The sequence below is a fragment of the Sus scrofa genome, chromosome 13 (genome assembly GCF_054392235.1).
Source record: "Sus scrofa isolate SSC_HxYL_T2T_F1_AM1 chromosome 13, Sscrofa_HxYL_maternal_Yorkshire_Landrace_v2.0, whole genome shotgun sequence".
Taxonomy (NCBI): domain Eukaryota; kingdom Metazoa; phylum Chordata; class Mammalia; order Artiodactyla; family Suidae; genus Sus; species Sus scrofa.
In genome coordinates, this window is record NC_139395.1 from 72861659 (window position 1) to 72877595 (window position 15937).

General features: G+C 36.6%; 1 long non-coding RNA gene across 3 annotated transcripts in view; it reads right to left on the reverse strand.

The window, feature by feature from the left end:
* The window catches only part of LOC146397405 (uncharacterized), a 65147-nt gene extending 51397 nt beyond the window's left edge, over positions 1–13750 (reverse strand). For all 3 annotated transcript variants that reach the window (XR_014823639.1, XR_014823638.1, XR_014823637.1), the window contains exon 1: positions 13395–13750. This is a non-coding gene — a long non-coding RNA (uncharacterized LOC146397405). The remainder of the gene's footprint in view (positions 1–13394) is intronic.
* Positions 13751–15937: the final 2187 nt, after the last annotated feature.

The window sequence follows — 15937 nt, forward strand, 5'->3', positions numbered from 1 at the left end:
TCACCCGAGTATGGCCTTGTTTTAATTTATCCAATATGAAAGGAAAGTCAAACAGTGTGCCTCTGCATGGTGATTGTGAAAATGCACTGTTGCAGTTTACTATTATTCCACACTTGACCTTTCTCATATCTACCCACTCCTATACTTCCCACTGCCACTCGCCATGCTTAGCAGAGCCTCAACCAACCAACCAACTAAGACTTGTGGTTGCCAAGGGGGAGGGGGAGGGAGTGAGATGGATGGGGTGCTTGGTGTTAATAGATGCAGACTATTGCCTTTGGAATGCATTAGCAATGAGATCCTGCTGTGTAGCACTGGGAACTATGTCTGGTCACTTATGATGGAGCACGATAATGTGAGAAAAAAGAATGTATACATGTATGTGTACATCATGCTATACAGTAGGAAACTGACAGAACACTGTAAACCAGCTATAATGGAAAAAAATATAAATCATTATATAAAAAATACATAAATAAAATATAAATAAAAATAGGCAGGCATTGTGCAATTGTTTTATGAAAAGCACAAGAAATTTGTGTTTAAAATAAAATAACAATAACCACAGTTGAAAACGTCTGCTCTCAACTAGCACTCTAGGGAGAGGGATTAGCAGGAATGTAAAAAATAAGTTTTTACATTCTATATTTAATAATCAAGACAACACTCCAAGTTTAAAAATAGGAAGGCTTGTTTAAGCAGAAACATAAAAATGAAAATCATCCATGGGTAGAGGTACAAACAGGTATCCAGTATTAATATTTGGCATATTTCATTATTTCATGGATAGGATATGTTCTGTGCATAAAAATACATAAGAAATCGTGTTGATGTTGTTTAAATTTTACAAGTGAAGAGAAGCATTATATATTTGTCACACATGTAAGGAAAAGAAATCCTTTAACCAATTGGCCCCTCATTTTAATTTATGCCAAGAAGAATGAATTTTTTCTTTAAGACCACACTCATGACATATGGAAGTTCCCAGGCCAGGGAATGAACACGAGCCGCAGCTGCAACCTACACCATAGCTGTGGCAATGTCAGATCCTTTAACTCACTGCACAGGGCAAATTGAACCCATGTCTCCACAACAGCCCAAACCACTGGAGTCAGATTCTTAACCCACTTCAGAACAGCAGGAACTCCCAGAAAATAGAAAAAATCAATTCACATACCATAAAAGTCATCCTTTCAAAGTATACAATTTGTGAAAATATGTTTAAATAACAACAACAAATTGACTATTAATCAACAGCCTTTCATTTTGCTGTGTTCTACAACATCAGCGGGTTTTTTTTTAATGCTTTCATAGTACTCCATTGCCTGTACTTCAATACTTTATTTAATTCTACTCTTTAAGATGTTTAGTATGTATCACGTTTTTGCTTTTAGATACAATATTTAAATGAATATCTATATAGCATAATCTTGTTTTAAAATAACCACCATTATTTCTTTTTAATGCATTCTTATACATGGAATCAGTGTCCCAAAACTCTATACATTTTTTACCCACAGGTAAAAATTTTATGTTCTTAGATTTAATTTTCAAAATTGTCAGAGGCTTCAGGGAAAAATGAACAAATACACATTTATAAAATAAATGAATATGAAGTGATGTTAGAAATATGAATTATGTTAGCTATTTTATAATATGTAGAGAATAGGTACCTTGTAACATCCAATAATACTTTAGAGCCCAAATTTAATAGTAAAGGTTATGTACAGTGTTAGAAAAGTTAGGATGAATATGAATTTTGCCCTGCCACTAATTGGCTGATCTTGAGCAAAATCCATGTTTGACTAAGTTCTACTTTTCTCATGTATAATATCAAACAATGCCATTTCTAGAACATAATAAGCACTCTAAAATGTGTAGGGTTTTGTTAATCTTTGTAATAGAAATCATTTGCATATAGTTAATAATATTATTGAAATATATGCTTTCCAAAGATAAAGTTATATTCTGTAAGTCATCTTATGTTTAATACTAAGGATTTCTTGGAACAAATCCAACCGTTTCTTTACATTCTTTTTTCATGAACCAATTCTTTAAGCTATAAATGAAACTTTCTGAGTGAACTATTAGGAATTAAGATAGGAAATGAAAGAAAAAAATTAAATATGGCTTGATAACTTTGAGTCAAAAGACATGCTTTCTACTACAGAAGCAAAAAAGCAAAAGGAGATAACAGATTGAAATGAAAATACTGCTGCATAAGATGAAAAAATCAATGTAATAAGAAACACTTGCAAGGAAACTAGATGACTTAGAATATCATTGAAAGCATGACTGAAAAGAAACATCAGTAGTATAAATTAAATCAATGATATAGAGATATGTTGGCCACTCTTGAATTTAATTTTTAAAAATATCGGAGTTTCCATCGTGGCGCAGTGGTTAATGAATCCAACTAGGAACCACGAGGTTGCGGGTTCGATCCCTGGCCTTACTCAGTGGGTTAAGGATCCAGCATTGCTGTGAGCTGTGTTGTAGGTTGCAGACGCAGCTCGGATCCCATGTTGCTGTGGCTCTAGCATAGGTCAGCAGCAACAGCTCCAATTAGACCCCTAGCCTGGGAACCTCCATATGCCATGGGAGCAGCCCTAGAAAAGGCAAAAAAAAAAAGCAAAAAAACTCTATTTATGATGAAATTGGTTTTTTTTTTTTTTTTTTTGCCTTTTAGGGTCACAGCCACAGCATCTGGAAATTCTCAGGCTAGGGAACTTTTTGGACCCTAGAACCACCAGACTACACAACAGCCACAGCAGCATGGGATCCAAGCCACGTCTGAGACTTATACCACAACTTGAGGCAACGCTGGATCCCCAACCCACTGAGCGAGGCCAGAGGTTGAACCCACATCCTCATGGATAAAAGTTGGATTCATTTCCATGAGTCACAATGGGAACCCCGAAACTGGTCTTTAATTCAATTATTTTAGACTATCCTTATCTCAATTTGGAATTAGAACTATGTCATCTCATAAAATGACTGATAAATGTTTCATTTTCCTCTCAATTCTGGTACAGCTCATACAAGATAGTTCTTGAAATTTTGGTAGAAGTCTCTTGTGAGGCCATCTGAGGGTGATGATTTCTCAAGGGGGAAATTTTGGACCATCACTTCAGTGTCTTTTATAGTTATTTTATTTATTGGGGGTTAAATGTAGTATTTTATAGTTTTCAAGAAATTCATTCTATGTCTTAAAATTTATTGCTGTATATTTACTCATACTACTTAAAATTTTAATCTATACTGGTTTTCATTCCTATTTTAATTCTACAAAATATTTGCATCTTCTTTTTCTTTTCCTTTGCTTTGTCATGCCCAAGGTTTGTCTATAACACAGTATTCATAATCATCTCTATTTCATTTTGTCATTATAAGCATTGCTGTGGTTCTGGTGTAGGCCAGCAGCTATAGCTCCGTTTGGACCTCTAGCCTAGGAACCTCCATATGCCATGGGTGCAGGCCTAAAAAGACGAAGAAAAAAAAAAAAAGACAATAAATAAATAGAAGTTTAATGCATTTCATAACTAAAAAACAAAAGTTCAGGGTTTTTCTTCTTTAGTATATTCAAAGCTATTTCTGTCACTCACAAGCACTAATTTATTGCATCTGTCATTTTTCTACTCTGGGTCTTCATTGTCATTCAGCCTGAAATAGTTTCTCTCTTACACCAATAATTATTTTAAAATATAATTAAAAATTTTTTTAATCTAAGTTTAGCTATTCTTGTTATTTGTTCCTAATTTAATTGCAGTGCAGTAAACGAAAACAATCAGAGGTGGAGCAGCATTATGTTGCTGTTTTATTTTGAATCTTTGGAAATCACTGAGGCCTTCTTTTTGGTCTAGTAAATGCCTGACTTTTTGTGAATGGGTAATGGGTGTTCAAAACATAGTATTCAAAATTTATACTTCCTAAATATTCTACCACATTTATAAAAGAGAGAGGATTTTTACATTGCATAGATCTTGCCGATCCCAATGTATCCAAATGATCAAACTTAGCATCACTAACAGAACAAACTAACTACAGGTTTCCCTGCAGTGATGCAATGGATAGTCATCAACAACACCTATGTGGAAACCTCTACATCTTTAAACTGAATCTAATCTTGAGAAAACAATCAAAAAAATATAAACTCTTAGACTGCAAGACAACTGGCCTAGATACTTGAAAACATCAACATCATGGAAACAAAAGAAAAATCATAACTGTTCTCGAATGAAGAGATGAAAGAGACACAGTAAACTACTGTAAACAACTGCAAACAACCGTGTGATTCTTGATTATCTCAAACTGGAAGAAAAAGAACAAACGGGCAAAGGAGCAAGCCTGAAGGGGTTCCCATTGACCAAACTTGGCATAGGCAATAACTGATTCAGGTCAGAAACTTCTGAATCCTAAAACCATTGGGCCTAAAGTTTTTAAGAAAAAAAATATTTACATGGTCGCAAAGATCAGCCCGTACACTACCAATTAATTAGTCTGCTTTAATCTATGCTCTTGAGGTTATTTCTAGCTAATATAAATATATGATGGAAATCCTACGTATTGGTGTGTTACTGCCCCTCCCTTCCAAGCACAATGTTCAGTGACATCATGCTGATAGCTTCAAATTAGCCACAACGGAAGTTTTTACACTATCACATTAACAACTGCCACACATCAGGGCTTGACTTATTGTTCTGTTGATTACCTAGCCTTACATGTAAACTGCAGATAATATTTTATGAGTTTTAAATGTCTTGGATGTGATAGCAACATTGCAGTTACATAGAGAATGTCCTTTGTGGAAAGATACATGCTGAATTACTTAGTGGTGAAGAGGCATGATGTTTGCAACTTTCAAGTTTATACACTTCTATTTTTTGTACAAAACTCCTCTTTCTCTTTCTCTCTCACACAAATAACCTTTGAGCTTCAGTACAGGAGTTTCTATTAATCTATCCTTCATTTCTTTCTTCAGCTGTGTTGAAACTTCTTCTTAAGGGAGAGCACTAGCAACCCATGACCATTTGCCATCTTTTTCAGATTTAAATGTTTGCAGCAGCATTCCTTTTTTTTTGGTCTTTTTGCCTTTTCAGGGCCGATCCCGTAGCATACGGAGGTTCCCAGACTAGGGGTCGAATCAGAGCTACAGCCACCGGCTTACACCAGAGCCACAGCAACACAGGATCCGAGCCGCATCTGCAACCTACACCACAGCTCACAGCAACGCTAGGTCTTTAACCCACTGAGCAAGGCCAGGAATCTATCCCGCAACCTCATGGTTCCTAGTGGGATTCGTCAACCACTGCGCCACGACAGGAACTCCAAATGTTTGCAGCATTCTTTTATTCAATCAGCATATACTAAGTTATTTATACCACATGATCTCAACTATGTGAGAAAAGCATGTTATACCAAGATGAAGTGAAATATATAAGCTAAAATATATTAATTATGGTTGTTTTAATTTTGAGATATATATTATATTCAGTGAATTATATAAACATTAAGTGCGCAGTTTAATGAGTTTTGACAGTTGTATATACCAGCTCAAACAAGAAACAGAATATTTCTATCATTCCAGAAAGTTCTCCAGCTTTGTTCTCATTCAATCCTCCTCTTCTTTTCCCAGTCCCTTGTACTCACCTTTCCTGCGAGGTGACCTTTCCCAGTAAAGATTATTTTACCTATTCTTGGATATCATGTAAATGGAATCATACGGTATGTACATTTTTATGTCTATTTCTTTTATTCAACATAGAGTTTTTGAGATTTATCTGTGTCATTTATATGAATCAATATTTGCCCTTTTTTACTGTTGTATTTTGTCAGTGTAGCATAATTTTAATACATTATCCTATTGCTAGACATATGTATTTATCTTAAGTTGTAGTTACTATAAATAAGCTGTCAGGAATACTCATATACAAAGAAGCACCTTTGTTGGCAAAAGCTTCCATTTTTTTTAGGTGAATACCTCAGACTCAAATTGCTAGGTCATAGAGTAGGATATACGTATGTTTAGCAATTTAAGAAAATATCAAACAATGGTTTATTCCTGCAATATATGACAGTCTATAGTTTCTCCAAAAGTACCCAAATGGAACACTGTAAAAATATTCTATCTCTTTTAATATATACAAGGTGGTTAACTTTTTTGGTTTTATTTTGCATGTCCCTATTAATGATGCTGAATTTTCTCCCCATATCTTTTTCTTTTTTTTTCTTTCTTTTTTTTTTTTTGAGGCTATTGACCATACATATCTTCTTTTTAGGATCGTTTGTTCAAGTTCTTTTCTCATTTTTTTAAAAACTGGATTGTTCCTCTTTTTATCATTGATGCGAAGACATTTCTTAGTCAGGTATATGTATATTCCTTTGTCAGAAAGTGGGACTATAATGGAGTCCTTTGTCAGCTACATTAATTAGTACATTTTTTTTCCTCAGTCTGTATCCTTCCTACTTATTTTTGTAATGGTGGCTTCTGATGAGATCTTATGACCTCAGAACATGTCATCATTGGTCCGTGATTCAGACTTAGCTTGTAATTTCTGGGTTCAAGACTCCAACACTTTCTCTAAAAAGTTTGGTCCACTCTCCCCTTCCCTCCTCCTACCCCTGCCACAGGTGATGACATTAGAAGTCAAATTCTGGAAACTAGCCATCCTTAATGTTATTGCAATTTCACTTAATCTAGATCATTCAGTGTAAAGAGCTAAAAAGTATTTATATTTTCTAAATAACAAATTTATATTATCACCTTTAATTAAATTCCAACAACACAGAGTTTTTCCTCCCCTTCCCTAATACTGAAAGCACTGGTTGCAAAGCACAACAATATATTCATTCATTTGCTCTATCACTTAATTCATATAAAATACTTTCAAAATTAATGTATTCATACCCTCTATTTTCAAAAAATCTCCCACATAAAGTTCAAAATTTCTTTTCAAAGAACCTCAGGCTATACTCTGATCAAATGCAACTTCTGACACTTGTTGTTTCTGTATGTTTACATTATACAAATACAGCCATTTTCTTTTGTTTATATTCAATTTTAGGAGGTTATTTTTTTGCATTTATCTTGATTTTATTTTTGAATAGGTAAAATATTTATACAGTTCTGAAGTCAACACAGTATAAAAAGGTAAATTCCTGAAAGCCTCATATCCACTGCGAACCTCCAACATTGTTCCCACTGAAACAGGTTCATGTACTATTTTAATTACTTTTTGTATTATCATCCCTGTGTTTCTTTATAAAATAAGCAATATGTTATACAGCTACACACATAATCTGATTTTATATGTATATGTATGTATATGTGCATATGTACAGATGTGTGTGTGTGTGTATACATATATATCTTCTTATTCTTCTTTGTTTTTTCCACTGAGGGTAATTTTTTTTTTGTACTTTCCCCTTTCTTTGCTATTTGTTATTATACAATGGAAATCACTCCTTATCAGATCATAGAGATCATACTCTTCCCCCCCCCCCTTTTTTTTAAATAACTGCACAGTGTTCTTGTTCTCCTCTGTAGATATACCACAGCTTACTCACCCAGTCTCCAGTGGAAGGGCACTTAGATTTTTCCAGTAGTGTACTATATAAAATAATGCTACATTGAATAAGCTTGGAGGAAAATGGTTTCATATTTCTGCATCTACACTTTTATACTGACAAAAATCTTTATTTTTTAAAAAAAGTGGTATTCTAATCTAAAAATTATTCTCTAGAGCCCAGAATATCTTGAACATTAACCCACTGCTATACATGCCATCAACAGCAAGTGTTAGGAAGAATTCATTTAGTTTGTCCCTTTTAATGTGCTTAAAACAACATAAAAGTATACAATTTGGGTTAAATTGGTCATAAAAGTTGAAATCAAATTGCTGTTTACTATGTTTCACATATACAGACCCAATATTCAATTATCCAACAAGTAAACGTATTTCTTACCTATTCTAATAAGAAACTTAAAAATAACCCTCTCAATCCTAAGTCCAAATTTCTGGCAAGATGGAACTTGATCCCACAGCTGTTTCTTCATATAATAATTAAAATAATATGAACTATTCCAATGTAGGAGGTAATCATGCTGTGACCAGCTAGGGTACAATAAACAGAAGAGTGAGGAAGAAAGAACATGCAAGGGGAATTCAGGAAAGAAGAAGCAAGAGTAGCTGCAACTGACATAGTCATTATTCTGGAGGATAAAATGACTTTCCTTGTGTTTTTTTTTTTTTAATTAATTAAACACTGAGCATTTTAACTGAAAGAATTAGATGTTTGCCATTGCATCCAAAAATTTGGAAGAAAAAAACTGTGTGCCTGAAACCCTAAAATTATCATTTTTCATATTAACTTAAAGAATTAAGGGATAACAATCCCCTTCCTTATAGTCATTCAGCAAATGTGAGCAATGATGACCAAGGTGTATGAGTAAAATTAGAATTGTACAATTTGCATTAATTCCAATATTTTGAAATTATCATGTGAGAATGTTACTCTAGCCACACATAATTCCTGTTTTTCAGTGATTTATCTGGAAAAATTACAGTCCAAATTCCAATAATTTCCTTTAGAAAAGAACTTTGTACATAATTTATGAAAATTTTCAATTTCTCATTTTTAATAAATTATCAGTAGTTTCCAAAGATGGCTATATATAAAAATTACATTTTTTTTAATAATGCAAATTCCTGAGTCTCATTCCAGACAGACTTGAATTATCTGGGGTTGTAGGCTAAGTGATTTGGTTATGTCACAGTTGATAACTTCTACATGGTAAATATATGGAAAGGGTATAGAAAATTAAATAAATTATCATGGGCAGAAGTGGTCATGAAAGCTTCCTAGGACATAGTGGACCACAGGCTTGTAGTTGGGTCTTAAAAGAAGAGAGGAGGAGAAGAATGTGGTAACTTTAAATTACGTTTCCAAATTCTTTGTCCTTCCTCCCACTTAAAGGTAGGGTTTAATTCATAACCCACCTCCCCCCCTTAAGAGGAGCTGTACTTAGTGACTTGCTCTTAATGAACAGAATTAATGGCATGAAACTTCCAGAACTAGATCACAGAATGGACTGTGATCACCCTCTTCTGTGATCACCCTCTGTGGGAGAAGTTGGCTGCCATGCTATGAGGACCCTCCACCAGTCCTTGGAGAGTCTACATAGTGAAAAAGAAAGGACTCCTATCACAGCCAGTTGACACTAAGATCTCCTTAGGACAAATACATTGGTGATCCATGTAGGAGATGTATCCTCCAATTCCAGTCAAGCCTTCAAATAACTAAAGACCTAATATCTTGACAGCAACCTCATGACAGAACTTGAGCCAGAGCCACTGTCAAGTTATTGGCCTACATAGAAGGTCTCGAGACATTTTTCGAAAGAGGAAAGGCAGATGGCCAATAGGCACATGAAATGATGTTCAACATTGCCAATCATCAGAGAAATACAAATCAAAACCACAGTGAGATACCACCACCTCACACCTATCAGAAGAGCTATCATTTAAAAAACAAACAAACAAACAAAAAAACACACAAATAGCAAATATGTTGGCAAGGATGTGGAGAAAAGGAAACCCTTATACACTGATGGTAAGATAAAAATTAGTGCAGCCATTGTGGAAAACAGTATGGAGGTTTCTCAAAAAACTAAAAATAGAACTACCAGATGGTCCAGCAATTCTACTCCTGGGTATACATGTGAAAGAAACAAAATCACTAATTCTAAAAGATACATGCACTCCAATGTTCATAGCAGCATTATTTACAATTGTGAAGATAACAGAAGCAATGTAAGTGCCCATCAACAAATGAATGGATAAAGATGTAGTATATAAATTATATATACCATGTAATACTATTTAGCCATTATAAAGAAGTCATTTTTACCATTTGTACAACATAGACAGACTCAGAGTGTATTATGCTAAATGAAATAAGACAGAGAAAGAAAACTATTGTATGCTGTCACTTATATGTAGAACCTAAAAAATACAACAAAAAAACAAAGTAAAACAGAGTCACAGATATAGAAAACAAATTAGTGGTTACCAGTGGTCATAGGGAAAAGGAGAAGGAACAATACAGGGGTAGGATCAAGAGGTGCAAACTATTTTGTATAAAAAAGATTTAAGGGGGTTTCCATCATGGCTCAGAGGAAACAAACCCAACAAGTATCCATGAGGATATGGTTTCAATCCCTGGCCCCATTCAGTGGGTTAAGGATCATGTGTTGCTGGGAGCTGCAATGAAGGTCACAGACAGGGCTTGGACCTGGCATTGCTGTGGCTTGCAGGGCTTGGATCTGGCATTGCTGTGGCTGACCCCTAGCCTGGGAACTTACATATACCACACCCGTGCCCCAAATAAATAAATTAAATTAGTTTTAAGCATATATTGTACAACACAGGGAATTTAGCCAATATTCTGTTATAACTATAAGTGGAGTATAACCTTTAAAACTTTTAAATCACTATCTTGTAAACTGTAACTTACATAATACTATACATTAACTATATGTCAATAAAAATAAGCAAAAAAAAGTGGCCCACAAAAATATTATAACAGTGTAATGCTTTAAACTGCTAGATATTGGGATAAATTTTATTCATGAATAGAAAAAAACATATTTATAGTTAATAAGGTTTCAGGATATCATTCAGGGCAAAAGAATATTGTATATATATATAAACATAAAATCTTAGTGAGAATACAGCATAATGTTAAATAATATATTACATTATATTAACTGATAATGCTTTGGGGCTGGATATTTTATTGACGCTGAGTACATTAGAAAGGTGTCATTATTATCAATTTTTTTTTTTGTCTTTTTGCCTTTTCTAGGGCTGCTCCTGCAGCATATGGAGGTTCCCAGGCTAGGGGTCGAATCGGAGCTGTAGCCACCAGCCTACGCCGGAGCCACAGCAACGCGGAATCGGAGCAGCGTCTGCGACCTATACCATAGCTCACGGCAATGCCAGATCCTTAACCCACCAAGCAAGGCCAGGGATGAAACCCGCAACCTCATGGTTCCCAGTCGGATTCGTTAACCATTAAGCCATGATGGGAACTCCCATTATCAATTATTTTTTCTTTTTGTAAGCTGCTTTAGAGTTTATAGAAATATTTGGATATGTTTTATTATACTTAATACTCACTGCAGGCCAGTGAGGTGTATGTTACCATTCTTAGGCCGTAAAACAGGAGACAGAAGTTTTGTTTAATATAAGTCTTACTAAACCGGAATCTGCATCTTAACTAATTGGTCTCTAAATGAGATTATGCATGTATTTTCCCAATTCATTTTGGTTTTTTTTTTTTTTTTTGGTCGGTTTGTTTTATTTGTTCTATATTTCAGCAAGGTGGGCTGTTTTTCTGGTTAAAGAGCTTTTGCAGAAAATGATGAGCTGTCCTTCATCTTGTTAGAAATCTTATATAAGAGACTGAGGAAAATTTATCAGGAATACCACCTGGGGTAATCCAAATTGAACCTTACTTAGCTGAGAATTTTGACTAATTTATTCCCCCATTTGACTTGCAAGATGGGTATAGTTTTTACAATATGTTGACTTTTTGCAAAGCAGTGCCAGATAGAGGAGTAATTGCTAAGGGATAAAAACCCATGGTTATACGGTAATAAGATATTTGTTATGAATATCATACAAATGCATGTTGACTATAAAACTGTTTTAAATGAGCTGAATGATCATTTTATAAGAAAGACAGATTCATTTAATTTGAGCCCTGCTTGGGGAAAGTCAATACAGAGATTGCCAATATAAGCAATTACATATTAAATGGAATTTGTACAGTACATTTGAGTGTAGATCTTGCTTTTCAATTTTTTTTGCATAATTGCAAATGATTACATTCCAATGAGGCAATCCATGCCTCAAGTCATGGGAAACGTCAGTGCTTCTCATCATTAACTTAGTGGAGTGAAACTTCAAGTTGAAAATACTGGATGGCAATAATAGAATCAAAGGATAAAGAGGTCAGTGAGAGACAATGGTCTTGTTTCTAGCCTGACATAGAATTACTTTTAATGATTGAATGCATATCCCTATTAAAGAAGGTTCTTAGCTCAGTAACTTATCACTTTAATATTTTTCTATCAGGGAATTCTCCTATGCCTCAAGTCACTCATATTACATTCTCTTCTTCCTGTGTTCCTCTTGATAAAAATGGGAATTCTTATACACTAGATCAGATGTTAGCACACTAATGTATCTTTTAACATCAAGAATAAGTTATTTAAATTCCTAACTTTTCATTCACTAAGGGGTCTAAGTCAGTCATGCATTGAGTAAGTGTTAATGAGTACTTACTATGTACCAACTGCCATTCTAGGTTCTCATATGGAAACTACACAAAAATGTCTGAAAAGCAAGATATGCAGTTAAAGGTACTGAACTCTTTATGCAGAGTTCCCGACAGTCTGAGAGAGAAAACAAATACACAAGAAAACACTTGTAACTGTGTATAATAACCACGTTGGAGAGAGAATGTGACAACCTATTTACCCATTAGCTAGACTCAGGCATCTGAGGCTCTTTACTGCTCCCCTGTCCTCAGAATGTGCATCCTCTTTGGACCTCCTGCCCTAGAAGCTGCCCCAGGAACTTGGCCTGGAGAGAGTGATGTGTAATTGAGGCCACCTGGATAGTATACAAGACTGACCATCTGTATAAACTTCTAAGATTCTCGCAGGTGAATGTGGAGATCTATTCATCTTGCTTCACCCCAAGACAAACCCAGTGTGTAAGTTCCTTGCTTATTATTCTGCCACTTTATTTGGTCTCTCCTTGCCCTCCCAGTATGGGGTAGGGGGCAAGTTTCAGATTTCACAGAGCAAGAGCTTGAGCTTTCACACCAACACACCAGTACTCTGAACAGAATGATACCCATACTTCTAAAGATACTTGTAATTTATATGCTTGGTTCCAGGTCTAACCGAGGACGTAGAAAAACCTGGAACTCACCTCCTCTCTCGGGCACACAGCATCTACACCTCTCCATGGAACATTTTCCTCCAAAAAGAACCAAAAACCTGATGGAGTGGCCCTTTTGCATGGGACAAAGGAGAAGAATGCCACATCTAAGCAGGAAGGAAAGGCTTAGACACAATCTCTCCATACACCTCACATTACAACCTACAATAGGCAGAGCTGGAAACGTGGAGCTTCTTGTAGAGGGGCAAGGATGGGATCCGACACTAGGCATCCTCCTAACCATTAGGACCTGCACCTGGGAGACCAGCCCCCAACACCTGGCTGTGAAGACTTTGGAAGGGGCGGGAACCACACCAACAAGACCCAGGAGACCCGAAGGGCTGAGCGGACCTGAGAAGAGACTCCCACAGACACACTCACCTGCTCAAGGGCCCCTGCAGAAGCAGTTCTTTGCAAAGTGCCCAGACTCGAAGTGAAAGAGGCTCGTTTCTTAATTCTATAGTGCACGGCTGAAGGGCAGGAACCTGCTGGGATACCCTCGAGATGAGACTACTGGGCGCCATCTTCCTGCTCTTTCTCTGTGGTGCTGGAGCCTAAAGGCACCTGCACCCCTTCCCTCCCCTTCCTTTTCTTTTTCTTCTTTCCTCAGAGGTGGCTCTTGGGCTCGCTTCTACACGCACAGTGTGCTAGTATCTCCAAGAAAGGAGCTTCTACAAACTTCTGGTGCGCAGCGTTTAACGTCTGCAGCTGCTGAGGAGCCTGAGCTCCCGGGATGTGGGCGGGGCAGGTGGGGGGGCGGGGTTGTGTTCTTGAGTCCCGCCTTGCAGCCACTGAAGGCACAGTTCGGCGGGGCTCAGAGAGCGGACTGAACCACTCCCCGACGTTCTGAGAAAAAGGCATTTTTGCTTATGAGGAACTCCAGCCTGAGGGGCAACTCAGGTCTGGTGTCGGAAGAGAGGCTGCCATCGCCCCTTAGGGAGTTAGGCGGCGCCATCTTCGTGCCCTTCTGCCTGAGAGCTCACCCGCGTCCTTCATATGGGAGCTTCCACAGTCCTCAGGAGCCCAGGCATTTGCTGCACATGGAACCCTAGAGACGCAAGGCTCTGGCAGTTTCTGCGCGTTGTCCCACAAGACTGTGCATATGCACATCCTTTAAGAGCTGGGCTTTCAGTCAGCCTGAGTTAGGTGCGGATGGACCGCTGAGACGCTGATGGATCTGGGCACAGCCTCCACCACTGGGAGACCCCCAAAACGGAGTAAGCTGCGACTGGTCACGGAGACTGAAAGAAGCGCAAGGGCTGGGGCAGGACTTCAGGATAAGGTGCCTCTACATGAGTCCTCTCCTTGCAAGGCCAGGCAGGAGCTGTTTCACCTCAGGCACAGAAACCAGCCCTGAGAATAGAGCAAAAGTGAAGAAAAAGAGGCCTGTGTTCTGAATGAAAGAGCAAGATAAATCCTCAGGGGGGAAAAATAAAACGTTCATGAGATGAAGGTAAGTTATTTACCTGATAAAAACTCCAAAACGAATCTATGTTCTCAGATGAGAAGACAGAGGCTGAGTCAAGTTAGGGTGAAGATTCACTCTCTTCCATAGCATTGACCGTTTTATCCAAAAGATTGAAGACGTTGTACAAGTATAAATGTAATAAAATTCATAGCGTTAAAAAAAAATTGAAGGTATGTTTTTCAAAATATTTTTTTCTGTTGTCTAATTCCCAAATGACTAAATGTCGCTGTGTTTGGTTGCCATATGTAAATGAAAATAGAGTAGAACCTAGTGGAAGAGTACTTCATTAGGCAGTAGCTGGAAGTTTTTGAAAGTTGTGAGAGTAAAAGGAAACAACTAAATCTTAAAGTCTTTAAATAACAACAGATGTCTAAGAATTTCAACTCATCACATGAACTCTTTGTTCACTTCTGCCTATGTATCTCCGACTGGTATTTGCAAAGCATGTAGTTCCTTAGGTCAAAGAAACTTAAGTTTCCTTATTCATCTTGAATGTAAATCGCAATAGAGGTCTGGAGAGGCATTGATTTATGTTATCATCATAGTAACTACAGTTGATTTTCATTTCTTTAGGTTTATAGTTGTATTGCCTACAATAAATTCAAAACCAAAAAATTTTTAATGGAAAACCAGAGATCAAATGTCTCTGTATAAAATCACTAGAGTCTGTCACCTGGTCTAAAGTTTTTGGAATCCAGCTAGAGAGGATGAAGAAGTTTTATGTGATCTTCCTTCTAGGAGTCTTTCTAAAATCCAGAAGTATGGATATTAAATCAATAATTCCCAAAGTGATACAAATAGATAGTTGTTCCCAAAGAAGAGAAATAAATAGTTGACTTGAAATCTAGATGAGCATGGTTAGTTTGACTCTTTGCCAGCTAATGCAGTTGACACTCACAAACAATACTGTTCTTATGTCAGCTTCACCCCCAGTTTAGATGAAGTTCTGTTTTATTCTCTTTGTCCTAAACCGTAGAAATAGAACAGTTGTGAAACAATTATCCAGTTCATTATGTGAGTATAAGCGGGTGATTCGAATATGACGCAGCTAACTCAGGTCCTGATTAAGAAGTTCTGTGATAGGAGTTCCTTTGTGACACAGAAGGTTAAGGATCCTTAATTGTCAATGCAGGGACTTGGGTCACTGCGGTGGTATGGGTCCAGTCCATGACCCAGGAACTTCCACATGCCATGGTCACAGCCAAAAAAAAAGTTATGTGATAGATCTGAGACTATTTCTTCAACTATGTTATTGACTGTCAATATCTTAATTTAGAGCATAAAGCCTATGACCTGGGGAAAATTAGAAATTGTTTGGTTGCAGATACTATATGACAGTAGTTGTATGTTCTATTTCTAAAACACTCAAAGGAAATTAAAAATGCAGAAAAAAGTTATTCCTGGATTATTATTTACTCCAATAAATTATTGTAAACAAACTAGGATTCCAGCAGTA